The 18,358-nt window shown below is 40.9% G+C and overlaps 1 long non-coding RNA gene across 2 annotated transcripts in view; it reads left to right on the forward strand.

Annotated features, from left to right (window-relative positions):
* The first annotated feature begins 1,456 nt into the window (after positions 1–1,456).
* The window catches only part of LOC141584827 (uncharacterized), a 43,973-nt gene continuing 27,071 nt past the window's right edge, over positions 1,457–18,358 (forward strand). The window contains exons 1-3 of one of the 2 annotated variants that reach the window (XR_012518033.1): positions 1,457–1,515; positions 9,679–16,469; positions 18,098–18,213. This is a non-coding gene — a long non-coding RNA (uncharacterized LOC141584827). Of the gene's footprint in view, positions 1,516–9,678; positions 18,214–18,358 lie in introns of both variants that reach the window. The other variant, XR_012518032.1, reaches the window with a different exon arrangement.

The raw sequence follows: 18,358 nt of genomic DNA on the forward strand, positions 1-18,358 counted from the left end.
CAGACATTTCTGTTTTTGTGACCAAAAGTTGCCTTTTAACCCACCATCCCCCACCCATCCTGTACCCATATAAACCCCAAACCCCAGGCTCCACAAGCAGATGAACAAAAGAGCAGAAGAATGGAAGAACAGCATGGCAGAAAGAAGAAAAGGAGCATCTGAATGTGGAGAGGAGATCAGCTGGGAACAAAGACAAGATGGGACACTGCACGGCCAAACTCCAGGGGAAGATCATCTCCTCACTTCATCCCCCTTCCAGCTCCCCATTCATCCTGCTGAGAGCCACCTCCACCACTCAACAAAATCCCTGCATTCATCCTTCAAGTTTGTGTATGACCTGATCCTTCCTGGATACCAGACAAGGACCTAGGTACCAAGAGGGCACTGAGCTGGTTAACACATATGCCATCCACAGACAGCAAGGCTAAAAGAGTGCACTGTAACACATGCCCACTTGGGCTTTGGTAGTTGCAGGATAGCCCTCGTGGATGCTGCCCTGGGTCCTCTGCCCAGGGGTGCTCACTCAGACTCCTGTACCCACCCATCTGCATGCTCCCCGTCCTGTGAGGAGTTTGAGCATGTATAGTGGCCAGACAAGCCACACCCCTGTTGCATGCCCTACTGGGGAGTCAGGGAGCTCTCCTGTTTCATCAACAGTAAAGCAGCACCAAAAGGAGAAGGAGAACAACAAGGAGAGCAGGGGCAAGGAGTTATAGGAGCCCTTGAGAGAAAAGAACACCTCTCACAACCTGAATTTTGAATCAACAAAATTTAAATTCTGGGTAATTACACCAAAAGGAAACCCTAAACCAGAAGAAAATCAAAGTGACAAAATTAATTTGTTTGTTCTTTGTTTACTTGATTTGATTTCCTTTTTTCCTCTCATCATCATTGAAACAGGGGCTGAGTTCAACTACAGAGGGGTTAAAAAACAGAATCACATGTTTATACATGTGAGGTTTGCAAGGTATTTAACTACCCTGCTTAAAGTTTTGGTCCTGGAAGGGGCTTTGAAGGGCATCTAATTCACATTGTACTGAGAGGAAATAGATGAAGAAATGGAAAGCAATTATCTCAGGACCACAAAGCCAGTCACTAAAAGGGTCAGTACAAGATTGCACATTTCCAAGGCACCCAGACAAGTGAGCATTCAAAATCAAGAGCCACTTTCACCCATAGTAGTTGATGACAGAAAACACGGGGTTCAATAGATGTTGTTGCTTCAGATTTATAAGCACACACAAAACTCTTATAGCACAGGAGCGAACCCACCAGCCACCAGTGACTACATGAGGCCTTTCCCCCAGCTCTTCTCTCTCAATGGTAATTCCCTTTGCGTAACTCTCAGTTTTCTGCAGTGCCAGCAGTCGTGACTGGTTGTGGCATCTCTAACAAAGCACATTGGATGTTGTTTTAAAGTCCCATGGTCAGAGCTAAAAATAGGACTATGCTATATCATCTGATATTTTCAGATGATCAGCTACACCACTCCCCTCCTTTCTGAAACTAGCAGAGGTAAGTGGATTTTAAAATTTTGTTCTTTGAACAGCTCAATTTAGAGAACAATAGGGCCATTTCATAAGCATTTCCCTCATTTCATGGGCTACTGAAAACATGGAACTAAAGAGTGTGGCCCACCTGGACATGAGTGTGTACACTGTTTAAGCTGAATGAGTGCTTATGTATGTTACAGGAACAGGCTGCCTTTTGGGTGTCATCGCACATTTGGTTTCATTTTATCTTTCTCTAGTCATATGCCTTTGCCCTGACTTCTATGCCTATTTTTACATTTTATTTTACAGAAATTATATATTTTTGTAATGCAGCTTACAAAAAAGGATAAGAATATTAATCAAGCAATGTGCTTACTTTCATCAGCTTCAGTCAAACTTTGATTTGCCCATCTTCAAATTATTTGCTCAAATTATATCTACAAGGTAAAACGAAAATAAATAAGGAAAAAATCCTGCTGCTGAGGATTAAAAGCACCTTTTACATAATAACTAATGGATTTTGCAGAATGGCTGTGAACATGGCTGACAGTATCAAATAGGTATGTCAGTGGTGAATTTTTGCTCTGTCCATGTGAATATAACCTCAATTTAAGATCATAATAAAACTTGAAACAGTGAAGCAAGAGTGAGATTTAACCTCCTTAAGATCAGGGAGCACATCTTCTTTTAATACGTATTTCAAACATGTTTACATAGAGGCTTACCCAGGTAAAGTAACCACAATAACTGCTTTTTAAAGTGCAATACATTAACATGTTACCTACTCTACAAAAACAATAATCTTAAGAAGCAAAATAATCATCATCATTTGAAATATGAAGTTACCTGAAAACCTATAACAATCCAAAGCCAAATTTAAGATGTCCAAAATTTAGTTGAGACAGCCCTTTCCTCTTGAGAAACTAGAAAATAAATACAAGTTCCCCTCCCTTTGTGTCACACATACAATTTAGGGGGACCCATTTGGACAATATTTGTACTAAGATTTAGGGGGGCTAATTTGGACAATATTTGTACTAAGATACATAATGTCATCTAGAATGTAAGTCAGAATACCCAGCTATTTTGTGATTTCTATTTCTTTCTTTTGTGATTATTCACTTTAAAATTACAGTTCCAATTCATTTTTAGATTTCAAACGATCTGCACTTCATCTGTTTTTATAATGCCTATATTCCTTGGCTTTTTCTAAACAAGGAATTGAATAGGTATCTTAGCAAGAAAGGTCGTGGGGAAGATTGCAAGCATTATACTATGCTTTCTTTGTTGAGTGGGTTCAGAATAGTTTATAATATATTATTGTAAAAACAAATTGACATCAATAGCATAATTGCTGCATGAATAATCTTAGAGCAAGTGAGACCTTTCAAGGCTCTTTTATTGTAAGCAATCATTATGCTCACCACATAAAACAAATGCCTTCTGGGAATTTTTTAAATAAGACTCAACTTTCTCTGGTTTGTATTTCTTGGTTTCAACATAAGATATCTAAAAGATGAAAGAAGCTGTTCTAGCTGTAGGGATAATATTGTATGTAGCCATGGGTGATTTATGCAGTAAATTAAGGGGAAAAGTTGCACATGTAATGAGATATTAGTGAGCAAGTTCTCATTACCATCATAATATTTGGCACCAAAATTTAATGACTCTTTCTGCATGTGAATGCCAAAGAGCATTTTAACATTAATTAAAAGCCCGTAATGGTACTGGATGAAAGAGATAATGTTAACCCAACTTTACATATGAGATACAGAGTCATAGAGATTAAGAAAATGACCCAGGCAGATTTTTTAAATTATTCATAATGCCACAATATGTCGATGGTGAGAGGGAAATCGGCAGAGACTCCTGCAACTACTGCTGTTCTCATCATTGCCTTGTGTGGAACAGAAGCCTGGTAATTAGGGCTTCTGATTTCTACAGATGTTCTCACCCCATCTCCTGCCCTGCATTCCCTCAGCACTAATGAATTCTGTATTAATTTGCAATCAATGATTGAGAAAATAAAACGCTGTCTTCAATTCCTTTAGGGCAGAAAACAGTTCTTTAATTTTCTCTGAATTTCCCTATATTTCTCTGGCTCTGCTTCATGAAATGTGCAAACGAAGTTTCTGGGTTGAGCAAACTTAAAGGGCCTTCTTTACTCCAAAAATTCTCAGAGCCTTAACTATACTGATGTATATTGCAAAGCTCAAAAAAAAAAAAAAAAGAAATATTGCTTGCAGATTTATGTGACCACAAAATCTCCATTTCAGGGATGTAGTAGGCAGAATAATGGTCTCCTAAAGATGTCCATTTCCTAATCCCTGGAACTTTACAAGGCAAAGGGAAATTACAGTAGCAAATGGAATTAAGGTTGCTAATCAGCTGATCTTAAAATAGTGATGTTATCCTGGATTATCTGTGTGAACCCAATATAATCACAAAGGTCCTGAAAACTAGAACTGGAAGGCAGGAGACAGTGTCAGCCATGAAGCATGAGAAGCACTTGACCATTCACTGCTGAGAAATGTGGGAAGCTGCAGAACTGGAAAAGAGACGCGTTCTCCCTCTAGCCTCCAGAAGGAATGCAGCACTGCTGATACTTTGATTTTAACCTATTGAGACCCCTTTCAGATTTTTATCTCCAGAACTATAAGATAATAAATTTGTGTTGTATTAAGCCACCACATTTGTTATAATTTATGCCAGCAGCCATAAGAAACTAATACAGTGGGACCCATTAATGTCCTACGAATACCTTCCAGAATTACAGCTGTTAACAATTTTTTAGGGAAACCCTATTCTACCTGGAACAGGGGCCCACATCAGACTGTCAATCAATAAATATTATAGACTGAATAATTCACTTTTGTTGTATGAAAATTGTTAGTACTAGGTCGTAGGTCGTTAAGCCAGCCCATCTGTTAGCCTATTTCACTATCTTTGCATTTTATAACAACCATTTCTACCAGCCATTTTGAATCATGAAGCAAAAATTCATTTACTTTAAGTGAGGCTAAAATAAACAGTATGGAATAAATTCAGTGCATCTTAAATTTTAATGTGCATGCAAACCACCTGGAGAATCCTCTTAAAATGCAGATTCTGATTCTATAGCTCTGGCATGAGAACCGAGAGTGTGCATTTCTAACAAGCTCCCAGGTGACACTAATGCTGGTGAGCTGTGGACCAAACTTTAAATAGCAAAGAACAAAAGAGGGCGACCCCTGTCAGACCCTCTATTCCCTGCCATGGAAACCTTTCCGTTCTCCCAGGTGGAATCAGGCAAATCCTCCTTGCTCTGTTTTTAAGACCAATACTGATCCCAAGCAGAAGATAGTCAAGCAATTTTAGCTTAATACTTAGAAGACTCAACTTCTAGTTAACACAGTCTATTTTTAAATTATAAAATAAATATATTCTCATGAAAGACCATTTATAAAATAGGAGAAAGAGTAATTTTAATCATCCACAGTCTCAGCACCCAAAGATATGGCTTATTAACATTTTAATGTCTTTCTTTCAAGACTTTTTTCTCTACAGAGATTCTATTTTACATATTTGACATCATATTACATATCTCACTTTTTAATCTAACATCATATATACATATACAGTGGTTATAGATTGGATTATTGGTCTCAATTCTTCACTCCCCTCTAATAGAATTCTATATCCACACTCTTGCCACTCTGGGAAAGGGTGTCCTAATCCTTCTCCCTTCTAATAGACATATGCCTTTACTGTCTCCAGGCTGGTAAGCAGGGAGTTATTCCCAACACCTTGACTTTGGGATTAATTAAGTGACTTACACTAGCTTAAGGGTTATTAGTGGACAAATATTTTTTAATGTAGGTTTTATTATTTAGATATGGCAAAAAGCCAATAGATAAGAAGACAGCTACCACTGGAAAGATAATTTGTTATGCTCAACAGACACCAAGACAAAAGGGCATGCCACGCCATAATGTGGGGTCACATGAGGAAGCACCAGGCTCAGTCAGGGGCAGAGGGAGCAGGGAGAAGATCTTTACTGTGGTTTCTGTGGGGAAAATAATGGCTGAGGCAGGGTGAGCAGGTTTAGAATTGGCCACTTAGAATAATTTCAGTGGACTCTGTGGTACAGTTGTCTGGTATTTAGTCCCAGAGTATTGGCCCAGAAGGTAAGAGTTTATCAAAGGAGATGGTTGGGAGGGTTTGAGCTCTGGAGTAGTTGGTCTGCATATAAAAAGCCCACTCTCAGGCCAGTAGTCTGCTATCTCTAGGAATTAGCTAACCCTGGGAGACGTAGTCACTCCAGGGTCAGCAAGGCCCCAAGATGTCAAAGCATCAACAAATACAGAATAAAAAGACATGATTAGCACAACATGACGCAAACAAGGGCTTGGAATGTGCTGATGTGGTTGGGCTTGTTCTCTCTCAGTGTGATTGTCTGCAGTGAGAAAAGCTCGTGCAGCCAGGGTTACAGAACAGCCACACAGAGAGCAGGCTTGGACCCGACTCAAGGTCAGGAGCTAAGCCCAGCTGACGCCCAGCCAGCAGCAGAGGCAAACCCCGGCAGCCCACGTAAGGCAGAAACTAATGCTTATTGCTGCCTGCCTCTGAGATTCTGTGGTTGTTTGTTACAGAGCATTATGGTGGCAAAGCTGAATATGTTGGAAGTGGGGTGCTGCCATAACAAATCCCAAAATATGTGCCATCAGCTTTAGGACTGGAAATTAGACAGGAAGGATATTGTTCTAAAAGCCTGGAAAAAAATGTTGGTCCATGTTATATAGTAGTGAAAGTAAAGCATTTGTTATAAATGTTACTTTCAATAAACCAAAAGACAGACAATGGACCTGATAAAGTTGGGATGATAAACAAGCAAGTTTCAGTTCACAATGCTGGTAAGATAAGTGGGTTGCTGAATTGCATTTGAAAGCTATGATAAGAGATGGATTTTGTGATGGTTAATATTGAGTGTCAACCCGACTGGATTGAAGGATGCAAAGTATTATTCCTGTGTCTGTCTGTGAGGGTGTTGCCAAAGGATAATGACATTTGAGTCAGTGGACTGGGAGAGGCTGACCTACTCCCAACCTGGGTGGTCACCATCTAATCAGCTGCTAACACGGCTAGAATAAAGCAGACAGAAGCTGGAAGAACTTGACTCACTGAGTCATCCGGCCTTTATCTTTCTTCCGTACTGGATGCTTCCTGCCTTCAAATATCAGACTCAAAGTTATTCAGCTTTTGGACTCTTGGACTTATACCAGTGGTTTGCCATGGGCTGTCAGGCCTTCAGCCACAGACTCAGGCTGCACTGTCGGCTTTCCTACTTTTGAGGTTTTGGGACTCAGACTGGTTTTCTAGCTCCTCAGCTTGCACATGGCCTATTGGTGGGACTTCACCTTGTGATTGTGTGAGTCAATATTCCTTAATAAACTCCCCTTCATATATACATCTATCCTATTAGTTCTGTCCCTCTAGAGACCCCTGACTAATACAGATTTTGGCAGCAGGAGCAGTTCTAGAGGAAGAGAATTTTAAAGATGGATTTCTTTAGTTGGTTTTGGGGTTTCTGGAGTTGGCTGCTTAATATGATTAGACCCAAAAATGCTAATGACTCTACTTCTAATAGTATGGAGAACACTGATGGTCTTTTGAGTGAAGTGTTTAGAGAGTTATGCAAAATAAATGCATTTGACACTCCTGATTCATCACTCAAGAGAAGCAAGGAGTTTAATGACTCTATACATAATACCTTTGACCATATGTGGAGAATCAAGGAATATAATGAAGGTGGTTAGTTGCTCCTAAGCTCATTGGACAAAGTGATGAAAGAAGAAGATGAGCTCAGGGATTCTAAATCCTGGCTCCAGAAACACATACTGAGCCTCAAGTCTTCTAAGATTGCTCCAAGTAAGAGTCTTATCTCCTGTAGACAAAGGGCTGAAATTGAAGAAAATCAGACGCAAGCTCTTGTAATGAGAATGGCTGACCTGCAAGGAACGATGCATGCTCAGTCTTGCCACATGTCTACCGTTAAAGTGAGAGTGATGATTGGAAAAGAATAAGATCCTGCAACTTGGAATGGGGATGTGTAGGAGGACCTTCATGACGCTGGGGACACTGAACTTGTAAACTCCGAGGAGCCATTTTTGCCAGAGGAAACAGCCTCCCCACCCTCAGTGGTGGCAACATCCCCTCTCCCACCAACATGACCATCAGCCTTTCCACCTTTTTCTGAGGAGATGAACCCTGCACTGACTGAGCCAACGGTAATGGCCTCAGACAGTTATGAGACAAGACAATGCTGATTCTTCTCAGGACCCACCCCCAATACCCCTTTGTGCTTCTAGACCTATAACTAGACTCAAGTCCCAGAAGACCCCTAGAGGTGAGGCTCAGAGTATGACCTATGAGAAAGTGCACAGCTTTCCAAAAGAACTGCCTGAGTTTTCTAATTTATATAAGCAGAAATCCGGAGAATAGGCAAGGGAATAAATATTAAGGGTATGGGATAATGGTGGAAGGAACATAGAGTTGGATCAGGCTGAACTTATTGATATGGGCCCATTAAGCAGGGATCCTTCATTTAATGTTGCAGCTTGGGAGTTTAAAAATGTTCTTATAGTTTATTTGTTTGGTTAGCTGAAACAGAAATTAAAAGATGGCCCACTGCAAACAAGCTGGAAATGCCTGATCTCCCTGGGTTTGATGTAGAGGAAGGGATCCAAAGGCTTAGGGAGCTTGGAATGCTGGAGTGAATTAGTCACTTTAGACCTACTCATTCCAGCTGGGAGGGTCCCGAAGACATGCCCCTCACTAATACTTTGCAAAATAGATTTATGAGGGGAGAACCTATATCCTTGAAGAGCTTTGTGATTGCTCTTCTCTGTCTGCCAGATCTTACAGTGAGAACCACAGTCACTCAATTAGAAAATTTAAATGCAATGAGAATAATTGGATCTCAAGGTGGCAGTGGCCAAGTGGCAGCACTCAACCATCAAAAGCAAGGTAGGTATCGTTACTGTAATGGACAGCAGAGGCAAAGCAGCAATCGGAATAGTCTGACTCAAGTAGAGCTCAGGTATTGGCTAATGAATCACAATGTTCCTAGAAGTGCAATTGACTGGAAGCCTGCTATATTCCTACTTGATTTGTAAAGCAGAAAACTTCCAGGTCAAGTGGACAAGACTAATTTGAATTATAAAAAAGGAGAACCATGGCCCTTCAATCAATTTCAGACTTGAGACAGTTTACAGACCCAGAACCCTCTGAATGAAGGAGGCCAGGTTCCTTTGAGAAAGGACCGCACTACACTACCAACAATTTGTACTGTTAATCTCTCTGCCATCCTTCCCCAAGGAGACCTCCAGCCTTTTACCAGAGTTACTATGCACTAGGGAAAGGGGTGATCAGACTTTTGGGGTACTACTGGACCCTGGCTCTGAGCTGATGTTGATTCCAGGGGAACCAAAATGTCATTGTTGTCCCCCAGTTAAAGTATGGGCTTTGGAGGTCAGATAATTAATGTTGTTTTAGCTGAGGTCCAACTTACAGTGAGTCCAGTGGGCCCCAGACTCAAACTGTCATCATTTCCCCAGTGCCAGAATGCATAATTGGCATGGACATACTTAGCAACTGGCAGAATTACCACATTGGCTTCATGACTGGTAGAGTGAGGGCCATAATGGTGGAAAACACCAAGTGGAAGTGACTAGAGTTGCCTCTACCTAGCAAAATAGTAACTCAAAAACAATATCACATCCCTGGAGGAAGTGCAGAGATTAGCACCACCATTAAGGACTTCAAAGAAGTATGGGAAGTGATTCCGATTCCCACCACATCCTCATTCAGCTCTCTCATTTGGCCTGTGCAGAAGATACGGATCTTGGAGAATGGCAGTGGATTATCATAAGCTTAACCTAGTAGTGACTCCAATTGCAGCTTCTATACCAGATGTGGCTTCATTGCTTGGACAAATTAACACATCTCCTGTTACCTGGTATACAGTCATTGATTTGGCAAATGCCTTTTTCTCCATTCCTGTCCATAAGGCCAACCAGCAGCAATTTGCCTTCATCTGGCAAGACCAGTAATACACTTTCTCTGTCATATCTCAGAGGTATATCAACTCTCCAGCTTTGTGTCATAATTTGTTCACAGAGATCTTGATCACTTTTCTTTTCCACAGAATATCACACTGGCCCATTACATTGAAGACATGCTGATTGGATCCAGTGGGTGAGAAGTAGCAAACACATTGGACTTACTGGTGAGACATTTGCATGCCACAGGATGGGAAATCAATCCAACCAAAATTCAGAGGCTTTCTATCTCAGTAAAATTTCTAGAGGTCCAGTAGTATGGGGCCTATATCTTTATATCCTTCTAAGGTGAAGGATAAGTTGCTGCATTTGACCCCTCTTACAACCAGGCACAACACCTAGTAGGCCTATTTGGATTCTGGAGGCAAAACATTCCTCATCTGGAATGTTACTCTGGCCCATTTATCAAATGACCCAAAGGCTGCCAGTTTTGAGTGGGGTCCAGAACAGGAGAAGGCTCTGCCACAGGTCCAGGCTGCTGTGCAAGTGCTTTGCCACTTAGGCCATATGACCCAGCAGATCCAATGGTGCTTGAGATGTCAGTAGCAGATAGGGATGCTGTTTGAAGCCTTTGACTGCCCCCCATAGATGAATCACAGCAAAGACCTCAAGGATTTTGGAGCAAGGTCCTGCCATCTTCCACAGGTAACTACTCTTCTTTTGAGAGACAGCTCTCAGCCTATTACTGGGCTTTGGTGAAAACTGAACGTTCAACTACAGGTCATCAAGTCACCATGTGACATGAACTGCCTGTCATGAACTGGGTACTTTCTGACCCATCTGGCCATAAAGTGGGTCATGCAAAGCAGCAGCATTCCATCATCAAATAAAATGGAAGTGGTATATACGTGATTGGGCTAGAGCAGGTCCTGAGGGCACAAGTAAGTTACATGAGGAAGTGGCTCAAGTGCCCATGGTCTCCACTCCTGCCTTCTTTTCCCTTACCTGCAATGATGACCTCATGGTGAGTTCCCTAAGAACAGTTGACAAAGGAAGTGAAGACTAGGGCCTGGTTTACAGATGGTTCTGCACAATATGTAGGCACCACCTGAAAGTGGATAGCTTGCGGCACTACAGTCCCTTTCTAAGACATCCCTGAAGGACAGCAGTGAAGGGAAATCTTCCCAGCGGGCAGAACTTCAAGCAGTGCACCTGGTTGTGTGTCTTGCTTGGAAGGAAAAATGTCCAGATGTGTGATTATATACTAATTCTTGATCTGTAGCCAATGGTTTGGCTGAATGGTCAGGGAATTGGAAGAAACATGATTGAAAAATTGGTGACAAAGAAATTTGGGGAAAAGACATATGGATGGACCTCTCTGAGTGCTAAAAAATACTGTGAAACTATCTGTGTCTCATGTGAATGTTCGATGACCTCAGCAGTGGAGGATTTTAATAATCAAGTGGATAGGATGACTCATTCTGTGGACACCACTCAGCCTCTTTCTTCAGCCAACCCTGTCATCACCCAATAGGCACATGAAAAAAGTGGCCATGGTGGCAGGGGTGGAGATTATGCATGGGCTCAGCAAAATAGACTTCCACTCACCAAGGCTGTGCTGGCTATAGCCACCACCGAGCACCCAATTTCCAGCAGCAGAGACCAACACTGAGCTCTCAATACAACACCATTTCTCAGGGTGATCCGCCAGCTACTTGGTGACAGGTTGATTGTGACCTCGATCACATCAGGGTCACCACCTGAGACGTTGATCCACCTGCACAGGTCTGTTCTGCAGGCCCTGACTCAATGACTGATGAATAAATGAGAGGATGGACAGGGGATCTTGGTCAACTAGCTGCATTTCACCCTCCAAAAGCAGTCAATGAGCATCCCTAGCCCACTTGAATCACTGAAATAGGTGTGAGAGTGCATTGATAAATAATCCGTCATTTAGTCAGGGTCTGTAGGACAGACGTCCGCAGGTGGTGATCAATGTCTGTCTCATAATATGAAGGTTGTGAGTTCAATCCTCATACGGTGCACCACCTGTGACCTTGGTCACTTTGGGGTCAGCACCTGAAATGTCAATCACCAACTGCGGAGGTCTGTCCTGCAGACCCTGACTCAACAATGGATGAATAAATGCATTCTCACACCTAGTTCAGTGATTCAAGTGGGCTAGGGATGGTCATCAGCTGTTGTCAGAGGGCAAAATGCAACCAATCAACCAAGACCCCCTGTCCGTCCTCACATTTATTCAGTATAAATTTCATTACAGAGGTCCTAAGTCAACATGTTTGTGGATAATTAACATGGTTAAAAGAGAGATTTTATGAATGATAAAAGCTTTAGGTTCCAGGGCTCGAAGTAAACACTATTAATGGGTAATTCCCCTTTGATCTCCCCCTGAGAGGACCATCCAGCACTAAGTTTACATGAGTAAACAGTTAGAGACAAAGGGATATGGGGTAAACAGACTTAACTGGGAAAGCCTTTTATCATCCCTGTCTTTTCCCTAACACAATGGACCGGCCATCTTCAGCCTGTCCCAATAAAACCTTTCGGCCTTCCAAAAGGTTTGAGACTAATCTATAACTTTCCCTAATATTTCCCTAATATTTTGCCAGCCACCACAAATGAATCTCAACAGTTGATTATATCAGAACTCTTCCATCATGGAAAGATCAATGGTTTGTTCTCACCAGAATAGATTTACTCTGGATATGGGTGTGCCTATCCCACACACAATGCTTCTGCCAAGACTACCATCTATAGACTCACAGAATGCCTTATCCACCATCACGGTGTTCCATACACACTGCCTCTGAGCAAGGCATTCACTTTACAGCTAAACAAGTGCAGGAGTAGGTTCATGCTCATGGAATTCACTGGTCTTACCACATTCCCCATTATCCTGAAGCAGCCAGAGTGATAGGACAGTGGAGTGGTCTTTTGAAGTCACAACGACACCACCAACTAGGTGACAGTACTTTTCAGGGCTGAGGAAAAGTTCTCCAGAAGGTTGTGTATGCCCTGAATCAGCATCCAACATATGGTACTGTTTCTCACAGAGCCAGTATTCATGGGTCCAGAAATCAAGGGATGGAAGTGGAAGTGGCACCACTCACCATCACCCCTAGTAACCCACTAGCAAAATTTTTGCTTACTGTTCCTGCAACACTATGTTCTGCTGGCCTAGAGGTCTTAGTTCCAGAGAAAGCAATGCTGCCACCAGGAGACACAACAATGATTCCATTCAACTAGAAATTAAGATGTCACCTGGACACTTTGGCCTCCTCCTACCTTTAAGTCAACAGGCTAAGAAAAGAGTTAGAGTGTTGGCTGGGGTGATTGACCAGTCTGTCAAGATGAAATCAGTCTATACAGGAGATCCCTTAAGGCATCTCTTAGTATTACCATACCCTGTGATTAAGGTCAATGGGAAACTACAACAACCCAAACCAGGCAAGACTACAGATGACCTAGACCCTTCAGGAATGAAGGTCTGGGTCACTCCACCAAGTAAAAATTCATGACCCACTCAAGTGCTCACTGAAGGCAAAGGGAATACAAAATGGGTAATAGAAGAAGAAAGTCATCAATACCAGCTATGAGCACATAACCAGTTGCAGAAATGAGAACTGTAATTGTCATGAGTATTTCCTCCTTATTTTGTTAAGAACATGTTTGTGAATGTATACATTTGTACTAAGAAAATATCTTCAATTTATTTTCCTTTCTTTTTCCTTTATCATGTGACATAAGATTTATTGACTTTATATCAGCATTTAAGTGTTGTTAACCTTATGTAATAGCATTTAGGTTAAGGATTAGTGCACTTCCTGTTTGTATAAAGAATAGTTGTATTATGTTAGGCATAATTATGACCTTATTATTGATTGTCTTTTTTGAAAATTATGTATGAGTCCAGGAGATGTGTACGGGTTCAAGTTGACAAAGGGTGGACTTGGGATGGTTAATATTGAATGTTAACTTGATTGGATTGAAGTATACGAAGTATCATTCCTGGGTGTGTCTGTGAGGGTGTTGCCAAAGGAGATCAACATTTGAGTCAGTGGACTGGGAAAGGCTGACCCACTCTCAATCTTGGTGGTACGGTACCATCTAATCAGCCTCCAGTATGGCTAGAATAAAGCAGCTAGAAGAAGTTGGGAGACTTCACTCACTGAATCTTCCGGCCTTTATCTTCTTCTGGACTGGATGCCTCCTACCCTCAAATATCAGACTTGAAGTTATTCAGCTTTTGGACTCTTAGGCTTACACCAGTGATTTGCCAGAGGCTTAAGGCCCTTCAGCCACAGACTGAAGTCTGCACTGTTGGCTGCCCTACTTCTGAGCTTTTAGGACTCAGACTGGCTTCCTGGCTCCTCAGCTTGCAGATGGCTTATTGTGGGCCTTTGCCTTGTGTTTGTGTGAGTCAGTACCCTTCATATATGCATCTATCCTATTAGTTCTCTCCCTCTAGAGAACCCTGACTAATATAGGTTTCAAGGAAAGCATGGCTACCTTGCAATAGAATTGAGAGTAAATAAACATGGCCCAGAAATCCTGTCTTTACAGAGAATAAAAAATAACTCTATATCAAGAAAATTTCTATTAGCATGGACTAAAAATGATATGACTTTTTGAGATATAAAACTGTCTCCAGTCTCCTCCTACCCCAACCTTCTAAAGGGAGGGTGCAGGCTGACAGGGTGACTCAGTCACCAAATAGGGCATATTCTCCAATGCCCTCTTTAGAAGTGACCAAGGAGGATTTTGGCAAAGGACTTTCCAAAGAGTGGAGCCAAAAACCACAGAGAAATAATGAACTGAGATTTGGGAAGCCATGCCCAGGGAGCACTAATGGGGGTCTAAGCCAATAAGAATATTCCCGTCTCCCAAGGTAGAGGAATGTGGCAATATTCATTGACCAGGATTTCACAGTGGCTATAAACCATGACCTCTATGTGCACCTCACTCTTTTCATATGAAAATGATGCCAGCAGGGGATGAGATTTGAAAGGATCTTGGGATGGACGTGAGCACCTGTGGGAGGGATGTGAAGAATGGTAATGGAAAGCAGACTGGGGTTGATTGAATTACTGGTGCCAGTTCTTTTTTCCCTCATAAGAGAATTAGAAATAACACATTCTTGCCATCTTCTCATAACAAGCAGAGGATATTTTCCCACCCCTCATGTTAGGCTGGGCCATGTGACTAGCTTTGGCCAATCAGAAGTTGTCAGACATGAAGCAAGCAGATGCTTACAATGTGCTGTGTGGTTGCACTCACCCTCCTGTCCACTATGAGACTCCCATGAGAAGAGCTTCCCCCTGTAGCAGATACCCTGTCAACCTGGGCTCCAAAATGAACACAATGCAACATACCTGAGCCGGGGCCTGCAACCTGCAGCCAAGGCCAGTTTACCTGAAGCCGAAAGCAGAGTCTCATGCCAGATAACCTGCAAACATACGCAAAAGAAGTAAATGTTTCTTGTTTTCTGCCACACAGATTTAATGTTTGTTATGAGGCTTTATTTAGGCAATAGCAGACTAAGATATGTATTTTCCCATGTCATTTTATATTCTTTAAATAGCACTCTTGTAAATACATTGATTCCACTGAAAAATTTCACTTAACTATTTCCTGATTCTGAAATATTAGGTTTTTTCTAAATCTATTTTTGACCTCTATTTTTTGTTTCTTATAACAATGCTATTAATAAGATATTAATGCATTATGTTTTCCATACTTTGATTTATTTTCATAGGGCTAAAACTAGATAATAACATCTACTTCACAGGGCTGTTGTGATGATTAAAAGACTTAAAATAATTAAGTGCTGAGCATATTATCTTTCATGTAATAAGCATTCAGTAATGATTGTTATTGTTTTTTGTTGTAGAGTTCCAAAAGTTGAAAAAAACAATTTAAAGCTCTTAATATGAAGTGTAAAACTATTTTCCAAAAGTTATCTCAATTTATACTGCTAACAGCATCATATGAGTTTTAGCATACCTTCAAACAACTCCATATTTTAACTCTGGCTATTTTGAGAGTTGAGAACTAATATCTTGCTGATATTTTAATTTTTATAGTTTTTATTACAAGTGAGGTGGAAATTCTTATAAATTGTCTAACCACTTATATTTTCTCTTCTGCAAATTACCAGATAACATGTCCATTTAACCTGTTCATTTCCATCAAGTCATGATGTTGGTCTTCCTCTGACCTGATAGAGTTACCTGATGCCAAAGATCTGATTGATTTTCATGCTGTTCAATATAATAGTCACCTGTGACAACTGGGCACTTGAAGTATTTCTAATGCCACAAGTTGATACGATAATATTTTTTATATAGTGAGTGCAATGAAATATATTATTAGAATTTATTGTATATTTCTTTTTACTTTTTAAAATATAGATACTAGACAATTTTAAACTACTTATTTCTATTGGACAGAGCTGCTTAGACCTTTAAATATCACTTGCTCTGAAATTCTCCTTTGTCAAAACTCTCATTGCCCACACCCTCATGTTGGCTTCTCCTGCTGTTACATGGTTCATCCCCTGCACTCTGTTGTCAAACCTTCTAGATGATGCTGCATTGAAGCCAATCCCTCTCCTCCAAGTCCCTGCTGCATTTCATTCTCCACGTCTCACCTCCTCCTAATTCAGTCTCATTCCCCTGTGATTAATCCTCCCATGTCTGGCAACACATCTCAATTAGGTTCTACCACAGATTTCTGAATGAAATGGCAAACTTGATAAGGATTTTTAAATCTTGTAATGTATGTTAAATAGATTATCCTCACTGCTATCTACATGTTTATATTCTATTTATTCTATTTCTAGCAATGAAACATACGGCTTTTTAAATGCTGAGTTTTTAAATTTGAAAATGCCTCAAAAGTTCACAAACATACAAAGGTAATAAACAATTGCATATGTTTTTCAAATTCCCCTGCCTCTGCCCACACCTTCAAACACAACCACTGTGAATCTTCTCAAACCACATTTGCTGAAGACAGCCAAAGGTTATGCCTGTAGCCACGAATGCTCAAAAGTTTCCTAACACCAACTCCGCCTGACCAAAATGTCACAGACATTTACTCATAATTCCTGGGGTTTTTGAGTCTAGAAGGCAGCATGGGTATGGGTTAACTTACCTGGCTACAGTAGAATTTTTAAAAGCCCTTTATAAAGGATTCAAGAGAAAGAAATCTGTAATGCTGATGCAAAGTAGAATTCTTAATGTATTGAAGGGGATTATCATATGTAACATGGGAATTCAACCTTGTTTTTCTGATCTACAGCTCTTTTTTTGTTGCCTGAATTCATAATCATGAAGCTCATTTGCCTTAGGGAAGTATCTGCAGCATATCTTTAATGCCAGACCAGCTCCTTCCGCTGTTCTTGCCCCTTTCCAGCAAGCTACTTCCCACCTCCTCCAACATCCCCACGGCTGCCCAGAAATTAAAAGCAATTTGAATATGTAATCATGTGGAATAATAAACACAAGTGTACTCTCTGGGGTGCTCTCTGGCTGCTACTGTCTCCTTGCAACTAGTTTCCTAAGTGCCTTTGAGAGATGCTGAAAACGCCATGTTGACGGTTAACCTTTTAACAGTTTTGCCATTTTCTGTTCACCCTGGCTACAAGCCCAGCTCTAAAGGAGGCACAGGAAGTGGGGTGAAGGAAGGGTTTCCTTCCTTCTAAGACTCACTGGAGACACATTCTCCATAGCCTGAGGAAGAGAGTTGGGCAGGCTTTGAGTAGTGTATTTTTAAAACATTCATTATTCTGACAATGGAGTTTCATGAAATAGCTTTTATTCCTTTTATGCAAGTTAGATAGAGATTTTTCAAAACACGTTACCATACCAGGAAGTAAATAACTATTGCCTTGTTATAAATATGAGAAATTTCTGTGAAAATGCCTAAATATTTTGATTTATTTAAAAGTAGATGAGCTGATGTGTAGGTATTTACAACATCAAAGTACTCTTCTGATTGAATCAGTTTCAAAAATGCAACATAAAAGGTAGAGCATTCGTCTTAAATAGCAATTTAGAAGTGGTTGCTTTGGGTATTCTGTGGCTTTCAAAATCTGATTATTTTGATACTGATACTGATGTTTTGATGCAAACACTAGAATGATCAATTTGGTGGATGCGAGGGAAGGACCTCCCTCTGTATCTAGTACTCCTTATTAAAATGTAAAAGCACCCACTGTACCTCTTGAATATATGAGAATAATGAACAGTACCAGTAAATATCTGAATTACAATCAGTGTTGTTTCACCTGTATCGCCTCATTTCATCTTCAAAGCATGTGTCTGGGAGACAGATATTATTAGTATTAATCACTGATGTTGCTGAGGTTGAGACTTCCTTCACAGTTGGTTATAAAGATCTAAGAATAACTCATCTTTCTTGAACTCGAGCATATCCATTAAGGTCAGAATTTCTGCAGATTGAGCTTGAGCTATTTTTAGGTAGACTCTAAAAAGCAGCTGCAATTCAAGTGTCACACTGCACGCCCTTTTGTCTCCACAGTTGACAGTTCTGCTTCGTGCTACCCTCCTTCCCCAGACTCCTGGGACCATCGCATAGAGGGTGCTTGGGACATGCTGCACTGGACTGTGCACGCACCCCATCTCTCCAACATGACTGTAAGCCCTTGAGTTTTACAGTATGCTAAACCTTAGCACAGAGCTCTATGCAATTAATACTGACCCATGTTCATTGATAATAAGGTTCTATAAAATTTCAGAGGCCACCAGGATGCATCACAGTCCTGACCCCAAGGCAGGAGAG

Source organism: Saimiri boliviensis, chromosome 6, assembly GCF_048565385.1.
Source record: "Saimiri boliviensis isolate mSaiBol1 chromosome 6, mSaiBol1.pri, whole genome shotgun sequence".
In the NCBI taxonomy this organism is placed as follows: Eukaryota; Metazoa; Chordata; class Mammalia; order Primates; family Cebidae; genus Saimiri; species Saimiri boliviensis.